The sequence below is a fragment of the Octopus bimaculoides genome, unplaced genomic scaffold, assembly GCF_046866305.1.
Source record: "Octopus bimaculoides isolate indiv1 unplaced genomic scaffold, ASM4686630v1 contig237, whole genome shotgun sequence".
In the NCBI taxonomy this organism is placed as follows: Eukaryota; Metazoa; Mollusca; class Cephalopoda; order Octopoda; family Octopodidae; genus Octopus; species Octopus bimaculoides.
The window spans coordinates 10,693-31,921 of record NW_028315486.1 but is presented as its reverse complement, the minus strand read 5'-3'; the positions used below and the strand labels follow the sequence as shown (position 1 = coordinate 31,921).

Below are 21,229 nucleotides of genomic sequence, written 5' to 3'. Positions count from 1 at the left end.
TGTAGAAAACTTAAAATATATAGAATGTAATCATATTTAAACATTGTAGACACTAAATTATCATACTTGAATGTTGTAGAAACTAAATATATAGAATGTAATCATATTTAAACATTGTAGACACTAAATTATCATACTTGAATGTTGTAGAAACTAAATATATAGAATGTAATCATATTTAAACATTGTAGACACTAAATTATCATACTTGAATGTTGTAGAAACTAAATATATAGAATGTAATCATATTTAAACATTGTAGACACTAAAATTATCATACTTGAATGTTGTAGAAACTAAATATATAGAATGTAATCATATTTAAACATTGTAGACACTAAATTATCATACTTGAATGTTGTAGAAACTAAATATATAGAATGTAATCATATTTAAACATTGTAGACACTAAATTATCATACTTGAATGTTGTAGAAACTAAATATATAGAATGTAATCATATTTAAACATTGTAGACACTAAATTATCATACTTGAATGTTGTAGAAACTAAATATATAGAATGTAATCATATTTAAACATTGTAGACACTAAATTATCATACTTGAATGTTGTAGAAACTAAATATATAGAATGTAATCATATTTAAACATTGTAGACACTAAATTATCATACTTGAATGTTGTAGAAACTAAATATATAGAATGTAATCATATTTAAACATTGTAGACACTAAATTATCATACTTGAATGTTGTAGAAACTAAATATATAGAATGTAATCATATTTAAACATTGTAGACACTAAATTATCATACTTGAATGTTGTAGAAACTAAATATATAGAATGTAATCATATTTAAACATTGTAGACACTAAATTATCATACTTGAATGTTGTAGAAACTAAATATATAGAATGTAATCATATTTAAACATTGTAAACACTAAATTATCATACTTGAATGTTGTAGAAACTAAATATATAGAATGTAATCATATTTAAACATTGTAGACACTAAATTATCATACTTGAATGTTGTACAAACTAAATATATAGAATGTAATCATATTTAAACATTGTAGACACTAAATTATCATACTTAAATGTTGTACAAACTAAATATATAGAATGTAATCATATTTAAACATTGTAGACACTAAATTATCATACTTAAATGTTGTACAAACTAAATATATAGAATGTAATCATATTTAAACATTGTAGACACTAAATTATCATACTTAAATGTTGTACAAACTAAATATATAGAATGTAATCATATCTAAACATTGTAGACACTAAATTATCATACTTGAATGTTGTAGAAACTAAATTATCATACTTAAATGATGTATATATATATATATATATATATATATATATATATCATATAGGAGTGGCCGTGTGGTAAGAAGCTTGCTTTCCAACCTCATGCTTCCAGGTTCAGTCCCACTGCATGGCACCTTGGGCATGAGTCTTCTGCTATAGCCTTAAGCCGACCAAAGCCTTTGTGAGTGGATTTGGTTGATGGAAACTGAATGAAGCCTGTTGTGTATGTATATATATATATATATATATATGCGTGTCTGTTTGTCCCTCCACCATCGCTTGACAACCGATGCTGGTGTGTTTGCATCCCCGTAACTTAGCGTTTCGGCAAAAGAGACTGATAGAACAAGTACTAGGCTTACAAAGAATAAGTCCTGGGGTCGCTTCGTTCAACTAAAGGTGCTGCTCCAGCAGGGCCACAGTCTAATGAACCAAAACAAATAAAAGATAATATGGTCACAATGAATTGTCTTATGATGAATTTCTCTTCTGGCAAATTTTTCCAGACAGGGGAAGGGAGACATATTAGGGTCTCCCCTGCTGTCCCTTATTCCCACCACCACCTGTCACTTTTATTTATTTGTAAAAAGTACTTTTTGGGGTTTTTTTTTTTTTTTGCTTCTCATTTTTCTTTTCAGTTTCAGTAAAGGAGTCGCCCCACTCCTTGATGGGTTGTCTCCTCAGTCGTCATCATCATCATCAGATGAAGAATCGTTTCCATTGGAAGTAAACCCCATTGGGGCCAGAGGAGAAAAATGAACCTCGTCCCCCCAGAATACGATGAAATACAACATGACAATCAAATGGTAAGTCAAAAATTTATTGAGAAAAAAATTGTTTGAAAAAAAAATGGATATAATTGTAAATAGACAATAAACGATGAAATTAATTGTAAAGACATAACCACCCTGCAGTGGGGCCAGGGTGGACGTCTCATCCTCATTTGTATAAATTCATTTTTCATATGTTATATGTCCCCACATACTTTGTTTGTCCCCTCTTTGTGGCCCCTTGTGGTTAATAAAAAAGCACAGTGCATTCTGTCAACACCCCAAATGTAAAATTCTTCCCTGAAGACAGAGGCTGGTGTTACCCAATGATGGAATCAAGTTACAATCATTATTTTGGACCACCAAGCCCCTCCTCCACAAACAACTGCTGGATTCTCAAAGCTCTTAGTCAACCCCTTTAATTCCTGATACCATTTATATTCTGTGTAAGTCGGACCTTTTTATCTGCATACATGTGTATATTTTTTGTATACCAACATGTCTAACTTGCTTCTCCTTACATTTACTCCTCTTCCTGCTCAAGTTGAAATCTCTTGAACACTATGAAGTGTATTCTATGTTGAGACTACCTGTCTCTAATCTATAAACTACATACATATGTATAGGTGCAGGAGTGGCTGTGTGGTACTTAGCCTGCTGACCAACCACATGGTCCTGGGTTCAGTCCCACTGCATGCCACCTTGGGCAAGTGTCTTCTACTATAGCCCTCGGCCAACCAAAGCCTGGTGAGTGGATTTGGTTGACGGACACTGAAAAAAGCCTGTGGAGTTTGTATGTGTATATATATATATATATATATATATATATATATATATTTTTTTTATTTTAGTTGAAGAGCGTAGGCTCGAAACGTCAAAGTCTTTCTCTATTGCCGAGCGTTTATCCTGCATTTGAGAATAAAATTATTTCCTTATTTGTATCTTATATAGATTTTGAATTTCTTCCTGTAATAATAATATTGTATATGTCTTGAAATGTTTGCCTTGCCTTAATGTTTAGTGTCCGGTTTAAAAGTTATGTATCCGATGCATTGGAAATCTGCAATGAGTCCATAAATACCGTCCCGGCTATAACCCCTGGAGCCCTAGTAATCCGTTACAGTACTTATCTAGTGTACCTAATCATTTAAATCACCTGTAAACTAAACCCCCATACTTTTTGTGAATCACCATCATCGTCGTTTAACGTCCGCTTTCCATGCTAGCATGGGTTGGACGATTTGACTGAGGACTGGTGAAACCAGATGGCTACACCAGGCTCCATATCTTCGAAACGTCTAGTTAGAATAGAGGCAGCTGACGAAGGAATAATTCCAAGTGGCTTTCTGTTTTCTTATGTGTTCGTTCCGTTGTCTGTAGTTCATTGTTCTAACGTCCTGTACCCTGATATGCATCTCTATACACATGTAAATGTGAGTATGTACATATTTGTGTGTATACATGCATATATATCCTTTGTATTATTATATATATATATGTAAAATACAAAAAAGGGACAAGAACGCAAAACATCCAGAGAGATGATACAAAGAAATCAAGGATGGGTCATTCGGAGTTTTCTTTCCTCAGTCGAGTTCCAGATTCTCTTTGCATCTGTGTTTGTCCTCCGCCACCACTTCACAGCCGGTGTTGGTGTGTTTATGGCCCCATCACTTAGTGGTTTGGCAGAAGAAAACTGATAGAATAAGAACTGAACTTTAAAAATAAAACACTGCCAGGTTTGACTTGAATGGTTCAACCTTTGAATGTGGTGCTCCAGCATGGCTGCAGCCAAGCATTTTGTCCAGGCTGCTAGAAATGTTGCCAGGTCACTGAACTGAGGCCAAATGGTGAAGATTACTGTAATTATAATTAACGGAAACATTTTAATTAATTTAAAGTACACAGTGATGAAACAGAAAGATTCATTTCATTAATTAATTGTATTCTTTAATTAATTATTGTTATTTCACCCCAGGTCAGTCCTGATCCAGGCAGACCTACGATTAAACATGTTCCAGTCGTGACCACCCCACCTTATATTCAGGCATAGTGTATCTAGAACTACATTATCTAATGTACAGCGTAGCAGTTAGTATTAGTGGCTGTAGTCGTTCTTTAGCCCCAGGTCACTCCTGATCCAGTCAGACGTTCCAGTTGTGACCATCCCATCTTTTACTCACACACAACCTATAATAATAATATTGTTACTCATTAAATTATTTAATGTTTGTTTAAATCTTAATTAAGGAAATTACTGAACATATATTTTAATTAAATCAATTAAGAGTAATTAGCCGAAAGTAAGACTGCAATTCCACGAACAGGCATCTCCGGACACTTAGAAATCTATATTTCTTTTATCTTTCACTTGTTTTAGGCACGAGCCCGTGGCCATGCTGGAGTACCACCTTGAAGAATTCTACAACCAAATGAATCAACCTCAGGAATTTTTTCTTTTAATCTTACATCATTTGACAGAAACCATTATGGGGTCAGTTGGCCCCATAATAGGTCTGTGCGGTCATCTGACAGGGACAGTTTCTTTAATTAATTTATACGAATTGTATGCATGTTTGTAATGGTTAGATGGGGGTGGGGAGCGCTAGGAATGTGGCTTGTGGGGGTAGAACGCCTAAAATGTTGGACTAGTTGGTTACATGGACTCCAGTGGTCAACTGGCACCTATTTTATCGACCCCCGAAAGAACGAGAGGCCTCTGGAAATTGAACTCGAAACATAAAGACAAACGAACGGCTGCCAAACATTTCGCCCACACGTGCTAACGACTCAGCCAGCTCCCTTTGCTTGTTTCACTCATTTGACTGCGGCCATGCTGGAGCACCGCCTTTATAGTCGAGTAAACCGACCCCAGGACTTATTCTTTGTAAGCCTAATACTTATTCTCTTTTGCCGAAACCACTAAGTTACGGGGACGTAAACACACCAGCATCGATTGTCAAGCGATGGTGGGGGGACAAACACAGACACACAAACACACCTACATATTTTGAGGGAGGGGACTAGTCGATTATGTTGACCCCCTAGCGTTTTAATTACCCTAACCCTTATAGGTTGAAAGGAACAGTCGACATCGGCGGAATTTGAACTCAGAACGTAAAGACGGACTGAACACCGTTAAGCACTTTCTCCGGCGTGCTAACGATTCTGCCTTTAAAAATAATAATAATGTTCGTAATCCTTTCAATTATACGCATGGGCGGGGGTAGTTAATTACATTGACCCCTCAATGTTCGTCTTTTAATTAATAATCGGTCCCAGAAGGATCTTAGAAGCTAAAACACATTCGTCCAGCGAAATAAAGATTCTGATCGCAGAGAAACAAAGGGAAGTAACTCGGAGAAGCCAGAGTAAAATAGATAGATGGCGCTGGTGTTTGTTGTTGGTTTGTCATAGCAATGGCGGTAGGAACTCGTTAAAATTACTCTTTTCCTTGTTTCAGTCCTTTTGACTGCGTCCAAGCTGGAGCACCGCCTTTATAGTCGGTCAAATCGACCGCAGGACTTACCCTTTGTAAGCCTGGTACTTATTCTATCGGTCTCTTTTGCCGAAACCGCTAATTTACGTTGACGTAAACACACCAGCATCGGTTGTCAAGCGATGTTGGGAGGTGGGGACAAACAGACACACAAACATATACACACACATACATATATACAACGGGCTTCTTTCAGTTTCCGCCTACCAAATCCACTCCTTACGGTCTTTATTTCTTTCTCTGTCTTATTTCTTTGACCGGTTTCAGTCAGTATTTGTATCCGCCATCACTTGTTTACAACCCCAGGACCAGACATTTTATTTTCTTTTCGATAATTTATTAAGCTTGATTCGTTCGACGAAAACCGTTCACAGGGAACACGTCTGTGGAATACACAGCCACTTAAACATTAATTTCACCGTGCCCCAGTCCACTTACCTGGCAAAAATCACTTACACCTGTAATTCAAAGGGACCGGCCTTGTCACATTGTATTTCTTTGTAAATTACGTGAAGAAGACGTGTCTGCGGAGTACTGAGCCACTTGCATGCTAATTTTCTGTTGATTGAATTGTAATCGATATGTCACTTTCGCTTCATACTGTTTTATTGACCTTGAAAAATAAAGCTGACAAATATATACACATACATTACTAGATTCATAATATATACACACAAGTACATACATTACTCGATTCATAATATATACACATACATACATTACTCCATTCATAATACACATACACCTTACTAGATTCATAATATACATACACTACTAGATTCATAATATATACACACACACTCTCACTACTAGATTTATAATATATACACACAAGCATATACATTACTCGATTCATAATATTTACACACACACACACACACATTACTAGATTCATAATATATACACACAAGCACATACATTACTAGATTCATAATATATACATACATAACTCGATTCAGAATATATGCACACACGTTGCTCGATTCATAATATGTACACACACCTTACTAGGTTCATAATATATACACATACATACATTACTCGATTCATAATATATACACATACATACATTACTCCATTCATAATACACACACACCTTACTAGATTCATAATATATACACACACACTCTCACTACTAGATTTATAATATATACACACAAGCATATACATTACTCGATTCATAATATTTACACACACACACACACACATTACTAGATTCATAATATATACACACAAGCACATACATTACTCAATTCATAATATATACACATACATTACTCGATTCATAATATATACACACACACACACATTACTTGATTCATAATATATACACACACATTATTCGATTCATAATATATACACATACATTACTCGATTCATAATATATACACACAAGCACATACATTACTAGATTCATAATATATACACATACATACATAACTCGATTCATAATATATGCACACACGTTACTCGATTCATAATATGTACACACACCTTACTAGATTCATAATATATACACATACATCCATTACTCCATTCATAACATATACACACACATTACTAGATTCATAATATATACACATACATACATTACTCGATTCATAATATATACACACACATAGATCACTAGGTTCATAATATACACACATACATTACTCGATTCATAATATATACACATATATTACGCTATTCATAATATACACACATACATTACTCGATTCATAATATATACACATATATTACGCTATTCATAATATATACACATACATTACTCGATTCATAATATGTACACACACCTTACTAGATTCATAATATATACACATACATCCATTACTCCATTCATAACATATACACACACATTACTAGATTCATAATATATACACATACATACATTACTCGATTCATAATATATACACACACATAGATCACTAGGTTCATAATATACACACATACATTACTCGATTCATAATATATACACATATATTACGCTATTCATAATATACACACATACATTACTCGATTCATAATATATACACATATATTACGCTATTCATAATATATACACATACATTACTCGATTCATAATATATACACAGACATTATAGACACTAAATTATCATACTTAAATGTTGTAGAAACTTGAAAAATAAAGCTGACAAAGCCAGGATTCGAAATCACAAAGTAGATATAGTTTTATTTTATTTATCTCTTGACCACCAAACAGAATGGAAAATGCAGAGAGTTACCTCCCTTGAAACCAACGCGACAAGATCCAATTGTTCCCTAAGCATTTCCAAAATGTAATATTTATTTAACTATCTTAATTAAAAATATTATTTAATTACCTGGAAATAATAATAAAAAATGTGTAGGAAACCCGGTGTCTTTCCGATAACCAGAAAATCGAAAAATACGGGAGGAGTATGTTTAAAAAACAAAAAAAATGACGCCATTATAAGGCCCCCCCCCTTAAAAAATTTTCCGGGTTTTGACACTTTAGCGACATCAAATCTCGAAAATTTTCTGAAGAAAATCTGGGGAACCGATGTCGCTAAAGTGTCAAAAACTTAGAAAATTTTGACACTTTAGCGACATCGGTTCCCCAGATTTCCTCCAGAAAATTTTCGAGATTTGATGTCGCTAAAGTGTCAAAACCCGGAAAATTTTTTAAAGGGGGGGGCCTTATAATGGCGTCGTTTTTTTTGTTTTTAGCTACTCCTCACCTATTGGTTATACTATAAACATTATCGATTTGACATTATTACCTTCCGCGCGTCCCACGATGGGATTTTCTGGATTAAGACTTGTTTTCTTCTTCCTGTTGCAGTCGATTCTTCTTCTTTGCATAATTTTTGTGGTTTTTATTTTATTTATTCAACAAAAAACATCTTTAAATGATTTTTTTTATTCGAAAAAGACTATGTAGACATTCTTTTATTTGTTTTCAGTCAATTGACTGCAGCCATGCTCAGTCAAACCAATTCGACCCCAGGACATACACTTTGTAAGTCTAGTACCATCTCTTTTTGCTAAACATACCAACATTGGTTGCCAAGCGATGGTGGAGAGACAAACATACACATAGATACGACAGGCTTCCTCCAGGCCTTGATTGGCCTGAGGCTATAAGTAGAAGACACTTTCCCATCGCTTGACAACCAATGTTGGTGTGTTTACGTCCCCCATAACTTAGCAGTTTAACAAGAGACCAATAGAATAATAAGTACTAGGCTTCAGAAGTCCCAGGGTTGATTTGCTCCAACATGGCCACAGTCAAAATAATTCACTACAGCTAGAATCCTTTTGTCCAAAGACGAAAGGGATCAGGACCACACAGCAGGTGGACCCACCAGTCAAATAAAAAAGACAAACACTGTCAGTGGGAGGGTCAATACTTTTTTTTTTTTTTTCCTCTCAAAATAGAGTTGAAATTGAAATGATGAAGGTAGAAGGAAGAGGTATGTATACATGATAGAAGGGGGGAGTGATTGGCATGGAGTGGATGGGAGGAAGAAGAAAAAGGACCCTTGACCACTAGTTGCTTCTGCTGTCACCTTCCATCAACCACTTACTAAGGTGCACTTAGACATCCACTAACCCAAACTGCTGTTACTACCACCACAACCAGTTACTATGGTAATGATCCAAGTTGTTAATGGTTACAACAGCTTCTGCTGTGCTTCACACTACTCCCACCACAACTACTAACCTCTCCCTCGCTAGATATAGTGACCAATCAACCCTTCCTTTCTAATTGCTTTGAATAAAGAAACAATACATTAAAATGCTAGATATTCCCCTCTAAGACGAGATGGCCATGGTTGGAACACTGCCCCAGAGTTAAAACTACCACTGACTTTTATTACAGAGAAACAAGAGATTTCAATTAAAAGTTACATCCATAACGAGAAAAGAAGTAATTAAGTATGAAGGTTCATTTGAAGAGAACGAACCCAACAAAGGTAAATTAAATGAGAAAAAAGGTTTAGAAATTAAAATAAATTGCAATAGTGGGGGGACAACCTTGGATAGGTTTCAGTGTTATTGACCTCCTCAAGCAACCAGACAATAACTAAGATCACACAAGATTTATATATATACACACAAAACGGGGTCTCTTCCTGCCAAGGGTTCCAGATGAAACTACTTCACGGCAGGTGAGAGCAGCAGTGATCAGACTCTCTCATTGACCAAATGCCACCTATCAGAGGAGGTTCCAAATAATAGTGTAGCACAGGCAACGGTGGTGCCCCAGCATGACCACAGCTTTAAATATGTTTAAAGACTAGAGATATACATGTGCAATGAAGTATGTGTGCACAGAATTTATATACCTCGCACCATGCACACACAATGTAATTCCGTGTGCACTCAAATCTCTCTATCTGTATGCAGCAGCGTGTGTGTGTATACAGATGCATCTTACCATCTGGCAAAAACAAGCTGTAATTCACGGAGGTCAAATAAGAGCAAAACATATCTAGAGTTGTCTACCCCGTTCGATACTTCAATAGCAAAAAAAATTATTATTTTTTGTGGTGGTGGTCATATTTCTGGGTACAGGGTGGGCCAAAAGTCACACACGAAAATATAACATCTTATACTACTATTAATCATCATTATTATTTTGTGTAACATTGAAACACTGTTGGTCGATTATTGTTTTATTTGTTTCAGTCGCATGACTGCAGCCATGCTGGAGCACTGCCTCTCAGTCGAACAAATTTACTCTAGGAATTATTTTTTCTAAGCCTAGTACTTATTCTATCTCTTTTGCCAAACTGCTAAGTTACGGGGGACGTAAACACACCATCGGCTATCAAACAATGGTGGCAGGGACAGACAGATACACTCACATGTACATACACACATATATATATATATATATATATACACACGACGGGCTTCTTTCAGTTTCTGTCAACCAAATCCACTCGCAAGGCTTTGGTTGGCCCGAGGCTTAGTGGACACTTATTTAAAGTGCCACACAGTGGGACTGAACCAGGAACCATGTGGTTGGAAAGCAAGCTTCTTTACCACACAGCCTGTGCCTGATTAGTGCAAAGAGTCCATGCAACATGCAGTGTGCAGGACAAATACCAATGGTTGCCCCCTCCCCTACCTGTGCTAAAGAAAAGTGCAAAGATGTCTGCAGGAAATTCTGTTCCTTGTACAACAAACAATAAAAAAATCTGCAAATGGTGAATGTTTCGAACCCTTGTAATCAGGATGTTGACATTTCCTAATTAGTTTTGTGTTGTAATTAACCATAAAGTGCTGTTTTTGAAATATGGGGGAGAGGGGGGTCTCAGTGTGTGACTTTGGGCCCATCCTGTATTTTGACAGATTCAAAGCTAGCAAGGGAAACAGACTTACCTACCCATAAAGCACCTTTTGTCTGACGCTCTGCCGATTCAGAGACATGACAGTAGTAGTAGTAGTAGCAGTACTTGTGGGTGGTGGTCGTCGTCGTCAAAGTAGTTGTAGCAACAGAATTTAGAAAGATATTAGAAATAAGGAGGGAGGGAGGGATAAGGTGACAATCATGAGTTTCCTGCCCTGAAATTATCAGATTTAAAAATGCGACTGAAATATTGTTAATAGTAAAGCTGTGGTGGTGAAAAAACAAACGAAAAAAAAAAAACAGTAACCATGACGACATTACAGACTCCCCCAACACATACATACTGAAGAGGCAGAGAGAGAGAGAAACGGGGGCAGTTATGATGGCTAAGGAACTAAATGAAGGGACAACAGACCTACCAGACTATCTAATGGGAAAACATTGAGCACACACAAACTCCCTCACTTTGGTGGGGAGAATAAGGAGAGTTTAGCTTAACCTGGGGCCCAATGAGTTTGATAAGAGTAACAAGAAATCATTATTATTATTATTTTATTTCACTCCATTTTAGAAAAACTGAAACACGTCTTTGACAATTCCGGAGCACATTGGACTTGTTTTTCAGTCTGGTTGCGATGGTGCAACAAAACAGAACAGAACAGTTGTGGACATCTCCAACCAAAAGCATCGTGAGAAAAAGCAACATCGCATACAACGGCCGGTCAATTTGTCCGAGAAGTTCATGCAATACGGTGTGCCCAACACATAGCAAAGTGGACCCCTCACCACCGAGATGTCTCTGTCAGAAAGAGGCTTTAAAAAGAAAAAAAGTCCAAAGAAATTCGTGCACACATTGTCACAGGGAGTTGATATTCCTCACACAACAATGCAACGAAGAATAAAAGCTACAGACATTTGCTAATTTGTTTTGCTTTCTAATTAAATATAAATGGGTTGTTTTTGAAATGTGCAATAGAGATATTAGAGTCTTAATCTTGGCACATGACCTTTGGCCCCCCCAACTTGTATATATTTTTACAGAAAGACGCATGCACACACACATTTTTAAAGATGTCCCGCTCCCCAGCCCCATTATTCCAATACAACTTTGCTAAAACCTTACTGTATGGTGCGGTCAGCTACCATTTATGAAGGAAAAATATTATTACACCAAGCTGATAGTGAGAGAAAAGGACAACACCAGCACTGCCGCCACCACAGCAGAAAAGAAATTTGGCAGATGACGTCTATGTGCACGAGCGTGTCTATAAATGGTTAAGGAGAAGCAGCAAGGGGTCAGAGGTTGTGGTATGATGGGGAGGAAGAGGAGGAATAAGGAAGAAATGAAAACAGGAGGCAAGAATGTTGGAAGGGAGATTAATAAGAATAATAATTATTGTAATTTCAATAACATCATCAGTACAAATATAAGCAGGCAGCTAACTCCCCTTCTCCTCTTCTTCTTCTCTCAGTCTGTGTATATATGCATGCGTATATGGACATGTTGTACACACACACGCACATACACATTTATGTAATGTATAATGTTATATATACCGACATCTATGTGGAAAAGCTGCAAAGACAAAGAAAAAAAAACAAAGAAGAAAAAAAGATTAGACAATAAAACCACAAATCCCGAAAAAGACAAAAAAACAATACAAAATAGATAAATTCTATCCTCATTTACCATCCATTTTGTCTGCTGGCATCGGCTGGACATCTTGGGAGCAACTGGGCAAGGCCAGGAGCCACACCATATAAATAAATATATATATATATATATAAATAAATAAATAAATAAAAATATAAATAAATAAAAAATATATATATATAAATTAATAAATGAATAAATATATAAGTAAATAAATAAATAGTGTTCAGGATGCTTTTTACATTACCACCATGGAACCGGGCAAGGCCAGGAGCCACATTATTCTGGATACAAGGAAATGATCCAGAATTACAAACTGATCATCCACTAATATGTGCAACTCTATATTAAAACTTTCTTGTGTACCCAACCCAGTATTAGCCAATATACATCATTCCCAGTGGTGCATTTATTTCGAGATGCTCTGTGTTGAATAACTCAGTTATCATTCAGCCTGTTTTAGGAACAGAACGTGACTAAGGTATGGTGGGAGATTTTAATTGAGAACTTCTAAAAACAACACAACATTTGTAGTTGGAGCCAGAGCCAGTTTCAGCCGGGTTGGTAACGAAAATTCAATCTTATAATAATTCTGCTTCTTCCTCCGTTACTCAGCCCATTCGTGAGGCTGTCATGTGATTGGCTGAAGTCGGGGAGGCTGCGAGTGAAACGTGGAATTCTTTTTAACTCAGTCTTATTCCTTAGTTATTTCGTCTGACTGTAATGCCTTCTTCATGTGATTGGTTGAAGGGAAAAGTGAAGAACAAGAGAGAAAAAGAGGGGAAGCGTGAGAGAGAAGTCTATAAAATTGTGAATAAAGCATCATCATTTAATTCTGCTTCCCATGGACGGTTTGACTGTGGACTGGCAAGCTAAGAGGCTGCACCACACTCAAATTGATTTGGCAAGGTTTCTACAGCTAGATGCCCTTCCAAATGCCAACCACTTTACAGCAGGTGTGTGAAATGGGCTAAAAGGCTTGGTTCATCTGTCACATGGGTCCTCTCGCAACATTAATACTGTCCACTTAGGATACACTGACCTAACCTCTGGCCAGAACCTAACGCCAATTTCCCTGAACTCTTGCGGGGTCACCATGTCTGTCCCAAGCGAAAGCCCGAAAGCAAAAGTCATACGCACTAGTTGTCCTTCTGCTCACATGTCTGTCTTACTTGGAAGGCCCCTTGACCGTTCATACGTCATCACTTACCTTATACTTCCAGCCTATCCCACCATCTTTGTCATATATTATGTGTAGTAAGAGGCTTGCTTCCCAACCACATGGTTCTGGGTTCAGTCTCACTGCGTGCCACCTTGAGCAAGTGTCTTCTGCTATAGTCTCAAGCCGACCAAAGCCTTGTGAGTGGTTTTGGTGGATGGAAACTGAAAGAAGCCCATCGAATATATATATGTGTGTGTGTGTCTCCTCATGTCTGTGTGTCTGTCTCCCATCACTGCTTGATAACTGGTGTTGGTGTTTATGCTCCTATAACCTAGCAGTTCAGCAAAGCAGACCAAAATAAGTGCTGGATTCGATTCATTCGACTAAAATAGAATTTTTCAAGGCCATCACTTAGGGGCCGGTGTCGGTTTTTTGACATCCCTATAATGTAGTGGTTTTGTAAAAGGAGATTTATAAAAAAAAGAAAGAAACACCTCCTGTGTTCATAATGTCTACATACATACACACTCACACAAACATGTATATGGGCATACACACAAAAACATATATGTGCATGTACGTACTCATATGTATACACATATCCACACTCCAAACACTATTATGACAACTTACTGATTGTCCTCCAAGTAAATGCATAAACTACGGTTTAAGCAACATATTACCTGCCTCTGGATGCCCTCTTCCCATGACGGTACCCATACAGCTGATCCCCAGGAGTGCCTCCGGATTTAAACATCCCCTGGTTGCTTGGATGCTTCAGACTACCCCTGAAGGATCGAGGCAAACCTACCACTTACCTATATATATATATACATATATATATATATATATATATATATATATATATATATACATGTGTGAGCATGTATTGTACACGCCAGTAATCTAAAAATGTATTCCAACAGACAAGGTAACTCTCATGGAAGTAGGCAACCGAAATATAATGCTTTCAAAAACTAAACCTTTTCCAGGTGTCTTTGGACAAACTTAATCTTCTTGAGACGAAGAGACTCTTAAGGAATGAAGAGACTCTTAAGGAACTGAGAGAGATGAACACGAATTTGAGACTTTTGATTAGCAACACTGATGAACTCACTCGCTCCACACAAGAGGAAAAGAAGAGAAAGAACAATCCCTGCAACAGCTCAATCAACATTTGTCCAAATTATGCACCACTCTTCATTCTTTACCACATAATAATTGCTTAAATGAAAATCCACCTAAAGATGATACACAAGATAGAAGCCCATCCCCCTCCACTAGCAACTAAAAACCGTATTATACACATATAGAATGAAAAACTTAAAGCCAGAAAGGTTACTTTCTGGAACATGATCAAAAACAAGCACAAGGCAGAAATTTATGAACACTGGTTAAATTCTGCCTCATAAACTCCAAATTAAACGTATTCCAAACAAACAGGACCAACAAAGACAATTATGGCAGAAACTAACACTTGGAAAACATGAAGACAGAAATAGAACTGCTTAAGCTTAGAGCGCTGAGCAATGAAGAAAAATTGAAGAACATAGATGAGGAAATCTACAACGAATTAAAGAAACATTGAGATGGTCAACGCTTGGAAAGTGTCTTTAAACTGTGGCAAACAACTTGTGAAGCTGAAGAAACAAACTCGCTACAAGGCTGGCAAAGACAAAGCAATTTGTTTATTAACTACGAAACACAGTTCATCGTAGAATAGGCATCGGATAAGCCCTTGCTGAAGGAAAATAAAGCAAAAACATACACAGAAATGAACCCAAGCTTATTGAAAACAAACCAGGGACGGTCTAGGGGATACAATTGCACCTCTCTTACATCCCCAAATAACTTAGAAACAACAATCAGGAATTCAGCCGACAACAGAGAATCTGGACGGAATCTTCTTGGCATCCTACAAAGAAATCAAAGGTTCCATGGAAACGTCGAGACGAAGCAAAACTTTTGCGAACCAATCCACCCCCCCCCCCATCATCTCACAATAAATGGAAGAATTTACCTTCGAGACTTGGTTACTTCGATCAGAGAGGGTGGGTCGATTCTGGATTGTCGAATGCTTTTCATAGACTTCGTTTAAATATATCTTGCTAGACATCAATCCGTCCCTTGTCACACTCAATCAGTAAAGCTAGCTGCGTGTCTTTAGCCGCAGGTATACGTACGAAATGTATGGGTTTTTTTCTCATGTTCCTTTCTTTCTTTTACTTGTTTCATTCATTAGACTGCGGCCATGCTGGAGCAGCGCCTTAAAGTTTTTTTTTGGAATATATAATAGCCTCCCTCTTTCACACGATGCTACACACAGCATATATGTTTGTATATATATATATACACCAGCTGCCTTAACTCGTACAAGTCAGTGGATCAGTGGGTATAAGCAGGTGTGTGAAATGGGCTAAAAAGCTTGGTTCATCTGTCACATGGGTCCTCTCGCAACATTTATACTGTCCACTTAGGATACACCGACCTAACCTCTGGCCAGAACCTAACGCCAATTTCCCTGAACTCTTGCGGGGTCACCATGTCTGTCCCAAGCGAAAGCCCGAAAGCAAAAGTCATACGCACTAGTTGTCCTTCTGCTCACATGTCTGTCTTACTTGGAAGGCCCCTTGACCGTTCATACGTCATCACTTACCTTATACTTCCAGCCTATCCCACCATCTTTGTCATATATTATGTGTAGTAAGAGGCTTGCTTCCCAACCACATGGTTCTGGGTTCAGTCTCACTGCGTGCCACCTTGAGCAAGTGTCTTCTGCTATAGTCTCAAGCCGACCAAAGCCTTGTGAGTGGTTTTGGTGGATGGAAACTGAAAGAAGCCCATCGAATATATATGTGTGTGTGTGTCTCCTCATGTCTGTGTGTCTGTCTCCCATCACTGCTTGATAACTGGTGTTGGTGTTTATGCTCCTATAACCTAGCAGTTCAGCAAAGCAGACCAAAATAAGTGCTGGATTCGATTCATTCGACTAAAACAGAATTTTTCAAGGCCATCACTTAGGGGCCGGTGTCGGTTTTTTGACATCCCTATAATGTAGTGGTTTTGTAAAAGGAGATTTATAAAAAAAAGAAAGAAACACCTCCTGTGTTCATAATGTCTACATACATACACACTCACACAAACATGTATATGGGCATACACACACAAACATATGTGCATGTACGTACTCATATGTATACACATATCCACACTCCAAACACTATTATGACAACTTACTGATTCTCCTCCAAGTAAATGCATAAACTACGGTTTAAGCAACATATTACCTGCCTCTGGACACCCTCTTCCCATGACGGTACCCATACAGGTGATCCCCAGGAGTGCCTCCGGATTTAAACATCCCCTGGTTGCTTGGATGCTTCAGACTACCCCTGAAGGATCGAGGCAAACCTACCACTTACCTATATATATATATATATACATATATATATATATATATATATATATATATATATATATATATATATATATATACATACATACATACATGTGTGAGCATGTATTGTACACGCCAGTAATCTAAAAATGTATTCCAACAGACAAGGTAACTCTCATGGAAGTAGGCAACCGAAATATAATGCTTTCAAAAACTAAACCTTTTCCAGGTGTCTTTGGACAAACTTAATCTTCTTGAGACGAAGAGACTCTTAAGGAATGAAGAGACTCTTAAGGAACTGAGAGAGATGAACACGAATTTGAGACTTTTGATTAGCAACACTGATGAACTCACTCGCTCCACACAAGAGGAAAAGAAGAGAAAGAACAATCCCTGCAACAGCTCAATCAACATTTGTCCAAATTATGCACCACTCTTCATTCTTTACCACATAATAATTGCTTAAATGAAAATCCACCTAAAGATGATACACAAGATAGAAGCCCATCCCCCTCCACTAGCAATTAAAAACCGCATTATACACATATAGAATGAAAAACTTAAAGCCAGAAAGGTTACTTTCTGGAACATGATCAAAAACAAGCACAAGGCAGAAATTTATGAACACTGGTTAAATTCTGCCTCATAAACTCCAAATTAAACGTATTCCAAACGAACAGGACCAACAAAGACAATTATGGGAGAAACTAACACTTGGAAAACATGAAGACAGAAATAGAACTGCTTAAGCTTAGAGCGCTGAGCAATGAAGAAAAATTGAAGAACATAGCTGAAGAAATCTACAACGAATTAAAGAAACATTGAGATGGTCAACGCTTGGAAAGTGTCTTTAAACTGTGGCAAACAACTTGTGAAGCTGAAGAAACAAACTCGCTACAAGGCTGGCAAAGACAAAGCAATTTGTTTATTAACTACGAAACACAGTTCATCGTAGAATAGGCATCGGATAAGCCCTTGCTGAAGGAAAATAAACCAAAAACATACACAGAAATGAACCCAGGCTTATCGAACACAAACCAGAGACGGACAAGGGGAGACAACTCCACCGACCTTACATCCCCAAATAACTTAGAAACAACAATCAGGAATTCAGCCGACAACAGAGAATCTGGACGGAATCTTCTTGGCATCCTACAAAGAAATCAAAGGTTCCATGGAAACGTCGAGACGAAGCAAAACTTTTGCGAACCAATCCACCCCCCATCATCTCACAATAAATGGAAGAATTTACCTTCGAGACTTGGTTACTTCGATCAGAGAGGGTGGGTCGATTCTGGATTGTCGAATGCTTTTCATAGACTTCGTTTAAATATATCTTGCTAGACATCAATCCGTCCCTTGTCACACTCAATCAGTAAAGCTAGCTGCGTGTCTTTAGCCGCAGGTATACGTACGAAATGTATGGGGATTTTTTTCTCATGTTCCTTTCTTTCTTTTACTTGTTTCATTCATTAGACTGCGGCCATGCTGGAGCAGCGCCTTAAAGTTTTTTTTATATAATATATACTAGCCTCCCTCTTTCACACGATGCTACACACAGCATATATGTTTGTATATATATATATATATATACACCAGCTGCCTTAACTCGTACAAGTCAGTGGATCAGTGGGTATAAGCAGGTGTGTGAAATGGGCTAAAAAGCTTGGTTCATCTGTCACATGGGTCCTCTCGCAACATTTATACTGTCCACTTAGGATACACCGACCTAACCTCTGGCCAGAACCTAACGCCAATTTCCCTGAACTCTTGCGGGGTCACCATGTCTGTCCCAAGCGAAAGCCCGAAAGCAAAAGTCATACGCACTAGTTGTCCTTCTGTTCACATGTCTGTCTTACTTGGAAGGCCCCTTGACCGTTCATACGTCATCACTTACCTTATACTTCCAGCCTATCCCACCATCTTTGTCATATATTATGTGTAGTAAGAGGCTTGCTTCCCAACCACATGGTTCTGGGTTCAGTCTCACTGCGTGCCACCTTGAGCAAGTGTCTTCTGCTATAGTCTCAAGCCGACCAAAGCCTTGTGAGTGGTTTTGGTGGATGGAAACTGAAAGAAGCCCATCGAATATATATGTGTGTGTGTGTCTCCTCATGTCTGTGTGTCTGTCTCCCATCACTGCTTGATAACTGGTGTTGGTGTTTATGCTCCTATAACCTAGCAGTTCAGCAAAGCAGACCAAAATAAGTGCTGGATTCGATTCATTCGACTAAAACAGAATTTTTCAAGGCCATCACTTAGGGGCCGGTGTCGGTTTTTTGACATCCCTATAATGTAGTGGTTTTGTAAAAGGAGATTTATGAAAAAAAAAAAAAGAAAGAAACACCTCCTGTGTTCATAATGTCTACATACATACACACTCACACAAACATGTATATGGGCATACACACACAAACATATGTGCATGTACGTACTCATATGTATACACATATCCACACTCCAAACACTATTATGACAACTTACTGATTGTCCTCCAAGTAAATGCATAAACTACGGTTTAAGCAACATATTACCTGCCTCTGGACGCCCTCTTCCCATGACGGTACCCATACAGGTGATCCCCAGGAGTGCCTCCGGATTTAAACATCCCCTGGTTGCTTGGATGCTTCAGACTACCCCTGAAGTATCGAGGCAAACCTACCACTTACCTATATATATATATACATATATATATATATATATATATATATATATATATATATATATATATATATATATATATATATATACACATACATACATGTGTGAGCATGTATTGTACACGCCAGTAATCTAAAAATGTATTCCAACAGACAAGGTAACTCTCATGGAAGTAGGCAACCGAAATATAATGCTTTCAAAAACTAAACCTTTTCCAGGTGTCTTTGGACAAACTTAATCTTCTTGAGACGAAGAGACTCTTAAGGAATGAAGAGACTCTTAAGGAACTGAGAGAGATGAACACGAATTTGAGACTTTTGATTAGCAACACTGATGAACTCACTCGCTCCACACAAGAGGAAAAGAAGAGGAAAAGAAGAGAAAGAACAATCCCTGCAACAGCTCAATCAACATTTGTCCAAATTATGCACCACTCTTCATTCTTTACCACATAATAATTGCTTAAATGAAAATCCACCTAAAGATGATACACAAGATAGAAGCCCACCCCCCTCCACTATCAATTAAAAACCGCATTATACACATATAGAATGAAAAACTTAAAGCCAGAAAGGTTACTTTCTGGAACATGATCAAAAACAAGCACAAGGCAGAAATTTATGAACACTGGTTAAATTCTGCCTCATAAACTCCAAATTAAACGTATTCCAAACGAACAGGACCAACAAAGACAATTATGGGAGAAACTAACACTTGGAAAACATGAAGACAGAAATAGAACTGCTTAAGCTTAGAGCGCTGAGCAATGAAGAAAAATTGAAGAACATAGATGAGGAAATCTACAACGAATTAAAGAAACATTGAGATGGTCAACGCTTGGAAAGTGTCTTTAAACTGTGGCAAACAACTTGTGAAGCTGAAGAAACAAACTCGCTACAAGGCTGGCAAAGACAAAGCAATTTGTTTATTAACTACGAAACACAGTTCATCGTAGAATAGGCATCGGATAAGCCCTTGCTGAAGGAAAATAAAGCAAAAACATACACAGAAATGAACCCAGGCTTATCGAACACAAACCAGAGACGGACAAGGGGAGGCAACTGCACCTCTCTTACATCCCCAAATAACTTAGAAACAACAATCAGGAATTCAGCCGACAACAGAGAATCTGGACGGAATCTTCTTGGCATCCTACAAAGAAATCAAAGGTTCCATGGAAACGTCGAGACGAAGCAAAACTTTTGCGAACCAATCCACCCCCCATCATCTCACAATAAATGGAAGAATTTACCTTCGAGACTTGGTTACTTCGATTAGAGAGGGTGGGTCGATTCTGGATTGTCGAATGCTTTTCATAGACTTCGTTTAAATATATCTTGCTAGACATCAATCCGTCCCTTGTCACACTCAATCAGTAAAGCTAGCTGCGTGTCTTTAGCCGCAGGTATACGTACGAAATGTATGGGGGTTTTTTTCTCATGTTCCTTTCT

At 37.6% G+C, this 21,229-nt stretch overlaps 2 long non-coding RNA genes across 5 annotated transcripts; one reads left to right on the top strand and one right to left on the bottom strand.

Moving 5' to 3' along the window:
- Positions 1-1,361: 1,361 nt before the first annotated feature.
- Positions 1,362-11,826, top strand: LOC149128991 (uncharacterized). Of its 4 annotated transcripts, XR_016240596.1 has the most exons (5): positions 1,362-2,097; positions 4,442-5,486; positions 7,696-7,860; positions 8,509-8,564; positions 11,476-11,826. It is a non-coding gene; the product is annotated as an uncharacterized LOC149128991 (long non-coding RNA). The 4 variants fall into 4 exon arrangements; XR_016240598.1 differs by lacking the exon at positions 8,509-8,564; XR_016240595.1 differs by lacking the exon at positions 7,696-7,860 and having other exon boundaries at positions 1,364-2,097.
- LOC149128990 (uncharacterized) lies at positions 8,941-17,135 on the bottom strand. The gene is made up of 2 exons (XR_016240599.1): positions 15,741-17,135; positions 8,941-12,480 (listed from the first exon to the last, which is right to left on the bottom strand). It is a non-coding gene; the product is annotated as an uncharacterized LOC149128990 (long non-coding RNA).
- Positions 17,136-21,229: the final 4,094 nt, after the last annotated feature.